Source organism: Marmota monax, unplaced genomic scaffold (assembly GCF_021218885.2).
Source record: "Marmota monax isolate L192 unplaced genomic scaffold, Marmota_monax_Labrador192_F-V1.1 WCK01_AAM20220418_F8-fsc00017, whole genome shotgun sequence".
In the NCBI taxonomy this organism is placed as follows: domain Eukaryota; kingdom Metazoa; phylum Chordata; class Mammalia; order Rodentia; family Sciuridae; genus Marmota; species Marmota monax.
In genome coordinates, this window is record NW_026695241.1 from 2,307,812 (window position 1) to 2,317,603 (window position 9,792).

The following is a 9,792-nucleotide window of genomic DNA, read 5'->3' on the forward strand; positions in this document are numbered from 1 at the left end:
TTCTAGAAATTTATTCTAAAGAATGTTTCCCGAGGACCTAAAGCCCATTCTGAAATATTGCTCAGAAAAAACTGTCTGATCTCTCTAATAAACAGATGACATTTAAAAAAATGGGTGAGGCTGGGGAGACATTCCAGGCCAAAGGAGTGTTTTAAGACAGGATAATCAAATGCCGTACAGACTCTGTGTGCACCTGACATAAATAAATAGCTAAGACTTCTTTAGACATACGAACAAATTTTAATGTGGGCTGGATATTAGATTATGTTAATGAATTATTGTTAATTCGTGTGCGAAAATGGCAGATGGTTATGTTTAAAAAGTCATTCACTATCAGAGAGGTAATTTGAAGTATATATGGTAAAATGGCATGCTAAAAATAATGCAAAGTTAATTATTTTTTAAAAAATTAAAAAAGCAGATAAGAATATAGGCAGTGGGAGAGGTGTGTAAGATGTGAAATAGGACATGCAAACGTTGGTCACGGTTGAAGATTTTTGTCATGGGTGAAATTCATGATACATCTTTAACATACTTGCAACTTCATAATAAGGAGTTTTAAAAATGCCCTCTTACGACAGACTTCTAGTTGCTCCTCCCCATGTTATAGTTTAATTCTGCCCCAGTTGCCTGGTGGACTCCTTCCCAGCCTTCCTAGGTACAGCCACGTGACTAAGTTCTGACCAGTAAGAGTCTTGCTGTTGACAATTGTGGACGTGTTCCAATGGTCTTCACCACTTTCCCAGTCTATCCTACTAGGCTCAGAAATACGGAGAAAGGAACCAAGGACCCCGACCCTTCATTGCATGTTCTCAGGAAGTTCATTCCTTACCACATAAAAATTAGACTGAAAGATACGTCATCCCTCTGGTTTAGGACCAGTCTCTGTGATGACAGCGAGGGCTTACTTTCCAATGCCACCTATTGAGCCGCCCATGCACAAGGACTGTCACTGGCATGGTTTCAGTCTGCCAACCAGAGGAAATGCATGAACTCCATGGGCACCGCTGGGGACTTGGGGCGACAGCCTGATTAGGAATTTTCTTAGCCACTTACTCACTTGAGACGGATTATGAAAAATTGGTATTCAGCATGTACTATGTGCCAAGCACCTTCCTGTGTCTGGAAAGACAGATGAATAAGATACTGTGTGTCCCCTTTGTAAAACACTTTAGTCTTGTCATACAAAACTGAGGACAGAAACACGTGCTCCATTGGTGGAAAAACAGCAGCTCTGTCTAAGATCAAGCCCAGTGTGTGATTAGATGTAGGAATCTGAATCTCCACTGCCTGCTGTGGTCCAGTGAACAAACCAAAAGAGAATGGAGTAAGTTTTCTAATTTTTAAACTGCAAAAGCATTATAACAACAAAAATATTTTAGAGGAGAAGATTCTACATCATATATACACTATTTTCATTTTTCTGTGTACTCCAGTTCTTGCCTATGTTTATGTACGATTTTTTACAATACCTAACAAGAGAATAGGTAGATTACATTCTGAAGTGTTGATCTAACCCTCACCTCAGTGGCTCGTAAGCATTTTCTTGTATGTCTATCTAGCCTGCATAAATATTTGCATGGTTACATAATATCCCGTCATTCTAATCTCATATTTTTAGTCATTTAATATTTATTAATAAGGCTTTTAAATGTTTAATTTTAAGTGTCTCTGATAACAAATGCTACAATAAGCAATTTCAAAAATTTAACTTCTTTTCTTTTGGATTATTTCTTAACAAAGGCATCAAACGATATAAATCATCAGTTCAAAAGATGAATTATTTTTATGTTTCCTACCACATTGATTTCCAGAAGAACACGAATCATCCTTACTACAGTATAACAGTCTGAATAGAACTTCACCAGATTTGAGCACTATCACTAACATTTTTGGTTAATTTAGAATATATACTTTAGAAATAGGCTCATAGAAGAAAACCTCTTTTCTTATTTGTGAGTTGGCTGCTCTTGTGGGAATGTAAATGTCTTCTGTGCACTTCTGGGAGGTCACAAAGATTTCACTGGATCTCTAGTTTTTAATAATGTCTTCTTTTGCTTTTAATCAATGCAATTTTTAGTAAAACTTTTAAAAAATGTTTTCTAGTAATTTAAAGCTAGCAAGGATAAACACGGCAAGTGAATCCCATGGCTTTTACTGTGATTAAGCAGAAAGTATGAGCATCAGCGATTGCCAAGACGGTCAGGATTTCATGCTACATGAAGTACAGAGCAGATCACAGTGAAAGACACAGCTCCATCTACTGTAAAGACTTTGAATTGGATAGCTCCAGGTTTTGCCTCCATGGGGCTCCTCTCATAATGGCTTTGGGACTTCTCTGTGTGGCATCGTGCTCACAGTCCTTTACTGAGAGGGGAGGGATATAAACCTGACAAACTTGAGGCTGCTGCTGCCCTCAAGGAGCTCCTGGCAGAACAGCTGGAAGGCAGCAGCTAGTTTAGGCTGACATTTCACGCTCTGCAGACTTTGTGCTGCCTCACAAGGGCCAAGGGTGTAGGAGAAAGAGGGAGTTACTCTGCTCTACTTAAAGCCGGAAGCATCGAAATCAATGGAATTAATCTATGAGTTGGGCAAAGACCTAGGAGAGTGCTGAAGAGGTGACTGGAGAATTGGAAACCCAGGGTGAAGGGGAAGGAGATGCCAATGGTGTTTCTGCTTATGCTGACCAGCATTTCGAGGCAATGAAAGGGCACAGTCAGGGGCGAGGGCTTCTAGATGGACAAGGTCATTCATTTACAGTAACTATGTATAGTGACATAGGGTGACAGCATGTTCTGAGCAGGGAGAACCTTCAAGCAACTCTTCTCTAGGGGATGAACAGGACACTCAAGTAGAAAGCAGCCCCTGATGTAAGTGTTAGAATGAACTTATATGCAGCATGGCTTGGAAGTAACGAGGAAGAACTCTTCTTTCTTCAGTGAGTAAGGTTCAGAGCAATGGGGCATCAGGTGGCAGAATCGGGCAATGGCACCAAGAACAGTTGAGATAGACACTGAAGAATAATGGATTTCCAAGGACACAGAAAGAGAGGATGGGTGTTTCAGGTAAGAGGAAAAGTGTGGACGGCTGCCCCGAGGTGTGGAATTTCATCATGTGTTTAGGAAACAGTGCAGCTTGGTGTGGCTAAGGGTTGGTAAGGTGGCAGGACAAGAAGTTACTTAAGCGGGGACCAGCTTCTAAAAATCTTGAATTCTAAGGCAAAAAGTTTGCACACATCAGAGAGTCATTGAGAGGTTTTTTTGTTTTGTTCTGTTTTTCCAGTTCTAGGGATTGAACCCAGGTGCACCCTACCACTGAACTATTTCCCTACCCCATTTATAAATTTTACTTTGAGACAGTGTCTTGCTGTGTTGCTCAGGTGGGCCTCAAACTTGAATTCCTCCTGTTCCAGCCTCCCAAGAAGCTGGGAATGTATGGTGCACCAGCTCCTTTGGGAGCTTTGAAGTGGAGCAGAGACAAGAGAACAATCACCTCAAAGCAAAGTGGAGGGTGGGTCATGGCAGGATGAGGACGCAGATCAGAGAAGCTGGTCAGGAAGAGAATGCAAAGAGTTCCGAAGAGACGCAGAGGACCCGAAACAGGGGAGTGAAGGGGAAAGAGGAGGAAACAATCACACACGAAGTTCAAATTCACCTATGGAATACCAGCCTGGGCTGATAGCTGGACCCAGGCGGTACCTTTAACAGGCTGGGACAGTCAGGGGAAGGAATGATCAGGTGATTATGATCTACCTGTTGCCAATACAGGTATTACACATAGAATTACACATAGAAAGTGCTATATCTATGTTCTATATATTGTTATTATTATTTACCTCAAAAACTAGGTCATCTTTATACATAACTTTTTATACTTTTAGCAAAATGTAATTAGATTTCTTTAGAGTAAGCAAACTACCAGAGATCACTAGAAAACATGATTTATTGCCCATAATATCATTAACCTTTGAATGAAAGCCTGTATAATGCATGTCTATTCAACATTGCCTCTGAGAAGCAACTGTAAATTATTAGGATAATGACACCCAGTTTACCCCGTCTCCTAGCCTCCCAAGGGACTGTACACTTCTCAAAGTCAGACTCTTAACTGTATTCTCCATTGTATCCCCAATCTCCAGGGGAGTCTTATAAGGTGGCCATTGCTCCACAGGCATTTGTCAAAAGTAGATGATGGATGGATGGAAGGAATGGTAAAAAAGATTTAAATGCTTGGGGAAAAAGAAACTTTCTTTTAAACAAAATATAATGTTTTAGACTCAGAAAATTGTCAAATGATCCACCCAAGGGAAGTGCCCAACGACTCGCTGATAGACTCCCTGAGAATCAGAATCCTACACAGAGGCAGCTGAGGCTAAGCCACCAGATATGTTCTCCCTGGGAGCAGCTTTCTCAACCATAGCCTCATATGAGAGATCATGGTTGAAGGAAAGTTTGGCTGAATAGATGCCATGGGAAGTCTCGAAATGGATGTTTAGCTTAAAATGTTAAGTAAGGCTCAAGTATTCCAGACCAGGAAGCCATGGTGCCTGCGAACAATGAGGCTTCAGGGAATGTCTGTTTGGATGAAAACTGGCCCAGTACAGCAGGAGGAGTGGACTGTGGTCTAGGTTCACAGTGGTATTGTCCATCCTGAGTCCTTGGACTGGCCAGGAGCACTCTAAGCAGGAGAGAGAGGGCTTTCCCTACTGAAGTTCACGGAAGACCACCTGAATCAGAATTACCCAGGAACTGCATGCACCTGCAGAGTTGCAGGTCCTAGCCCAAGCCCTCAATCAGAATCTGAGAGTCATCCTGAGAATCTGTACTCTTAACATCTTCTGGGATCAAAAGAGATCTATATTTGAAACTCAGCTAACCCTCACACTGTCCATCTAAACTTGGACAAACTAAAACATTCCCCTGGATTTTACTTCCTCTGCACAGTGCAGATAGAAAAACTCCTTTTGCCCGGCGGGGCGGGGGGGGGGGTGTGTCATTCTGAGCGCTGGAATGAGGCATCCAAAGCCCAGAGCACTGGAAGGCAGCCCCAGCTCAGAGCTGGGGTGGGCAGGGGAGCAGGTGAAACCTTCTCCTCCAAGCTGCCTTTCTGAATCGCTAGTCCCTGTCCTCCCCGAGCAGGTCTCATCTTCCTCTCCACTTCTTGCCACCCCAGCTCCTATGCTGGAGTGGCAAGAGGGTTCCCTATGATGTACATTCACTCTGCTTATCCCAGCTCCCGGCTGAAAATGTTCCTTTCCCCACAACCACTGGGAATCACAGCTGCATCTACAGTTCTTCCTTAGGTGATCTTGCTCAGCCTCCCAACTAGCTCCCTTCAAACCCACCCTGGGATCCCGTCCTGGTGCCTTTCAGTTCCTTAATTATTTTTTTGTCATGGTAAAATACATGTAATTTTTAATTGTTTTCACCATGTTTTTGTGTCCAAGTCGGTGACAGTAAGTAAATTTGCAATGTTGGGCAACCACCATCACTAACCATCTTCAGAACTTTATCTTCATCCCAAATTGAGACTGGACTGCATTAAACCTTCACTCTACATTTCTCCCTGTTCAAATCCTGCGATGCCACCATTCTTCTATCTACACATTTATGCATTCAAGGCACCTTATATAAGTGGAATCACTTAACATTTGTCCTTTTATATCTGCTCATTTCCCTCAGACTAATGTTTTCAAGGTTTGTTGGTGTTAATAAGTATCAGAATGTCACTCCTTGATGGTTGAATAATAGTCTGTTGTGTGAACAGACCACATTTTGTTGATCCATTCTTATGTCCAGGGTGTCTGGGTTATTCTCACCCTCTGGCTGTTTGAATAATGCTGCCATTAACATGGGTCACACAGACAGTTCCTCTCTTCAGATACTTTGGGTCTGCATCTAGCTCTGACCTCTGCCTTTCTGCTTCTTGGCTTCATTTGCTTCTGAAATGTACCCTCTCGTATTTACAGTACATATCTGCCTGCAGCTTCTAGAATGACATACTTATAGCATCCCAACAGTGAGGCATAGGGATTAGTTTTCACTAACTCTTGGCAAAAAAAAAAAAAAAAAAAAAAAATCCTGGAGGATTTTGATTGGCTGGGGTCTTGGATCCAGTTGGTGACTCATGATTGCTTCAGCCTCCATAAGTCTAACTCCGAGGTTAGGGTAGGGTCCATGACCAGAAGTCCCACAGGATGCATTGCTGGAGGTAGGGTCACAGGGAAGAGACTTACTACTTATAGATGAAACCACATTTGTTCAGTATACTAAAACATGTGCCCAGCCATGTTTTAGTGTGGAAGTCACTGCATCATGTAACTTGCCTTGAAATTACACGAAAGCAGGTAACCTAGATGAATTTAATGAGTGGAATGTGTTTAAATTACATGGGATCATATAAAGACTTAGGTTTTGCCCTCTTCTTCCCTCTCTTTCTTTCTGCTATATGCTGGACTTTGGAGCTACAGAGATGAGGAAAACAAGCACCATCTGTATACTTGGGGTACTGTGCTTAGTGGGAAAGTGGGGTGGGGGAGGTCAGGGAGAAGAGTGATCCCTGGGGTGTCCGGCTATGATCAGGGTGATGTTTCCGTGGGAAAACCAGATGGGGAGCATCAACTGTGTTGGAGAGGAGCCAGAGAAAACAGCAGGATGAGGGGCTTTCAAGCCACATTTTGAAGGACCAGTACCTCTGTAGAGCACAGAGGGCTTCCCAGCAAAAAAGTGGAATAACCACGCTAACTACCCAAGTCAAAACACAGTGACCCCGCAATGTCCTGTCTCTGGAAAGGATAGCGTTTCCATAGAAGTCATAGGAGAAATTATCCAAGTATTATTTTAGTACCATGCTAGATATTATAAGACATTCAAAAGGTTCATTTAGTGGCCGGTAGTGTCTTAATGCTTTTTACAAAATAAGAAGCATGACACGTTAAATCAGTGGGCACCAGTAGATTGTGATAGCATTTTTAAATGGGATGGGTGTAGAATAAAAAAAAAAAAAGAAGTCAAAGGAGGTCAGTGTTGCCAGAGAGCGAGGGACTATGGAAGCAGGACAAGCCCAGCTAAGGAGGACATTGAATTTCACACTAGAAATCTTGGCTGGGCACAGTTGAAGATTCTGGGCAGTGGAGTTACTTAATCAGACTTGTGAGTTAGAAAACTCAGGCTAGAAGCAATGTGAGATTTGAAGTGGAAAGTAGGGATCCTGGATGTGGAAAGGAGTGGGTCTTGAGCTCATGGGGACTTCAGGGAGTTCGGACATGACAGTCTTTTCACTGTGAATTGTGAAGAAGAAGGAAGGTTATAACAGGGCAGTGCGGAAGCTTGCAGTTGGGGATGCTATTCTGGGGTCAGTTATGTGTTTCTGAAAAACCAGATGAGAGAAGGATCATGCAGGGGTAAGGGTTGAATTGTGTCCCCACGAAACACCTATGCTGAAATCCCAACCCTCAGCACCTCAGAACGTGACTGTGCTTGAAATCAGGGCCTTTATTGGGGTGATAAGTGAGGATGTGAGAGTAGGTCCTACCCAAGGTGCCTGGTGTCCTTGTAAGTTAGGGCACATAGAGATGTCAGGAATGTGCAAGCACAGAGAAAAGGGCATTTAGGACACAGGGACAAAGTGGCCTTCTGAAAGCCAGGGAGAGAGGCATCAGAAGGAACCAACCCTGATAACCCTTGATGTTGAACTTCTAGCCTTTAGAACAGGGAGAAAATACATCTTGACAGTCCATCTGGCCTGATACTTTTGTTGTGGCAGCCTGGGAAGACTAAGCCAGTGTGTCAAAGTCCTCCAAGACACTGGATGGACATGGAACTAGCCCGACATTTGCTTTCCTCTGATTGTCCTGGTTCATATCGCATGGAGCGGGGGTGGGCACCAGAAAACCATAGGGGAAAAGTCAGGAGGGTGAGAACTGAAGACAGAAGCCATGAGAAGTTCCACAGGTCCAGGCAAACGGGTTGGTAGTGAAGAGTGAAGCAATAAATGATAGAACTACATAAAAGCAATTTTAAAACCTATCCTTGTGTCTAGTTGCATTAAAAAATCGCAAACTTGGTTTTGTAATTCCAAGCTTTTTCAGAAATTGGCTTATCAGAAGTAGTAATGCTGCCTGCCTGCTGTTGATTCAGTGACAATCCAATCTAAATTAAAAGGTCACTACCATTTTTTTTTTTCTGATGAAAAAGAACTGATGCCAAGGGTGGGGAAATTTTCTGAAGGGGGCAGTTGATCAAATACTGTGACACCGATTACCCTGTGCTATGGTCTTCTGTTGTTTCATTTTCCTCTGGGGAAAATACACTCTGTAAGAGAGCTCCTCAGGGAACTGGAAAAGCAGCAAGTAATTTTAGACAACTTCCTGGTAAAATACTACATGGTCTGAGGGTAGGTTCTATAAATCTAAATGAAACAAGCCTTAGGGAATTGGTATGGAAGTGAGGGCAGAGGTCATAGGCAGGAGAAGCCTGATTTGCCTGAAAAAGAAGATATCAAGAAATAATGATTTAATTTTTACTCTGGTGTGAAGAGCTGAAGAGAGGCATGATCTATTCATGCTCTGGGGCAGTGGAAAAGGTGTTGATTGTGCCTGACTGGTGTATATATTTTTCTAATGAAAATGCAATTTGAATAGAGCTTAGGGTGGCCATGAAAATGTGACTCTCCACTGGAGAGTCATAGATTTTGTCTTAAAATCAAGTTTATTAGCATGTGCCAGGCCCTGGGTTCAATTCTTAGTACATGCACACATGTGCGTATATACACACAAAAGTTGAGGTCTAATTTAAATTCAATAAATTCAAGTGTATACGTCAAAGAGCCTACAAATGTTTAGTGTCCCCACTCTTACAATCAGGACTAAGGGCATTTCCATTACCCAAAAAAGATCTCTATGGCCTCTTATACTCATCTCTCTCCCCGTCTCCTTTAGCACCTAATGTCTACTGCTCTTCTTCCCCTACAGTTCTGCCTTTTTCAGAATGGCATAGAAATGAAATCCTACAATATGTAGCCTTTTGTGTCTTTAAGTCAGGTAGTTGCAGCCTTCAACTTGCAACTTAAAAATTTCTACATGCACACACCTGCACACCCAGCTCATTGGGATTTTGATTGCAATTGCTCAGAATCTATATATCAATTTTGGGAGAACTGGCATTTCTGCAATACTGTCTTTACTCCATGAACATAGTATACCTCTCTATTTATGTAGTTTTTACCTTCTCTTATCAATGTTTTATGGTTTTCAGTGTAAAACTCTTGCATATATTTATTTTGACTTTTCCCCAAGTGTTTTATATTTTTTGATGTTGTAGGGAAAAATCAAATTGATTTCCTCTTTCACAGCACAACAAAACAGGTTTTTGTGACTTCAGAAATGTGTGCATATTTCTCTCCACCAACAAGCAAACAATACTGCAGTGGACACAGTGGGGTAATGCTGTAATCTGCTTCAGTTCAGGCACTGTCTACATGGTGAAAGCATCTGATCCTAAAGGACGGGAGGGGGGGTACATTCCGATAATAACCCCCCACTTCAGATGCTAATTATAAGCTCCACGTTGTTTTACCTGTGCATCTGACCAACCAACTATAAATCATGACTCCCACAACCCTCTTTTGTTTAAATGCTAAAGAAGCTCACAGAACTCAGGGAAATACATTTATTGGTTTATTACAAAGGATGTTACAAAGGATACAGGTGAAGAAATTCATAGGTGACTTATGGGAGGAAGGACATGGAGCTTCTACGCCCTTTCAAGTTGTGCCCCCCAACCCCCCAGGATC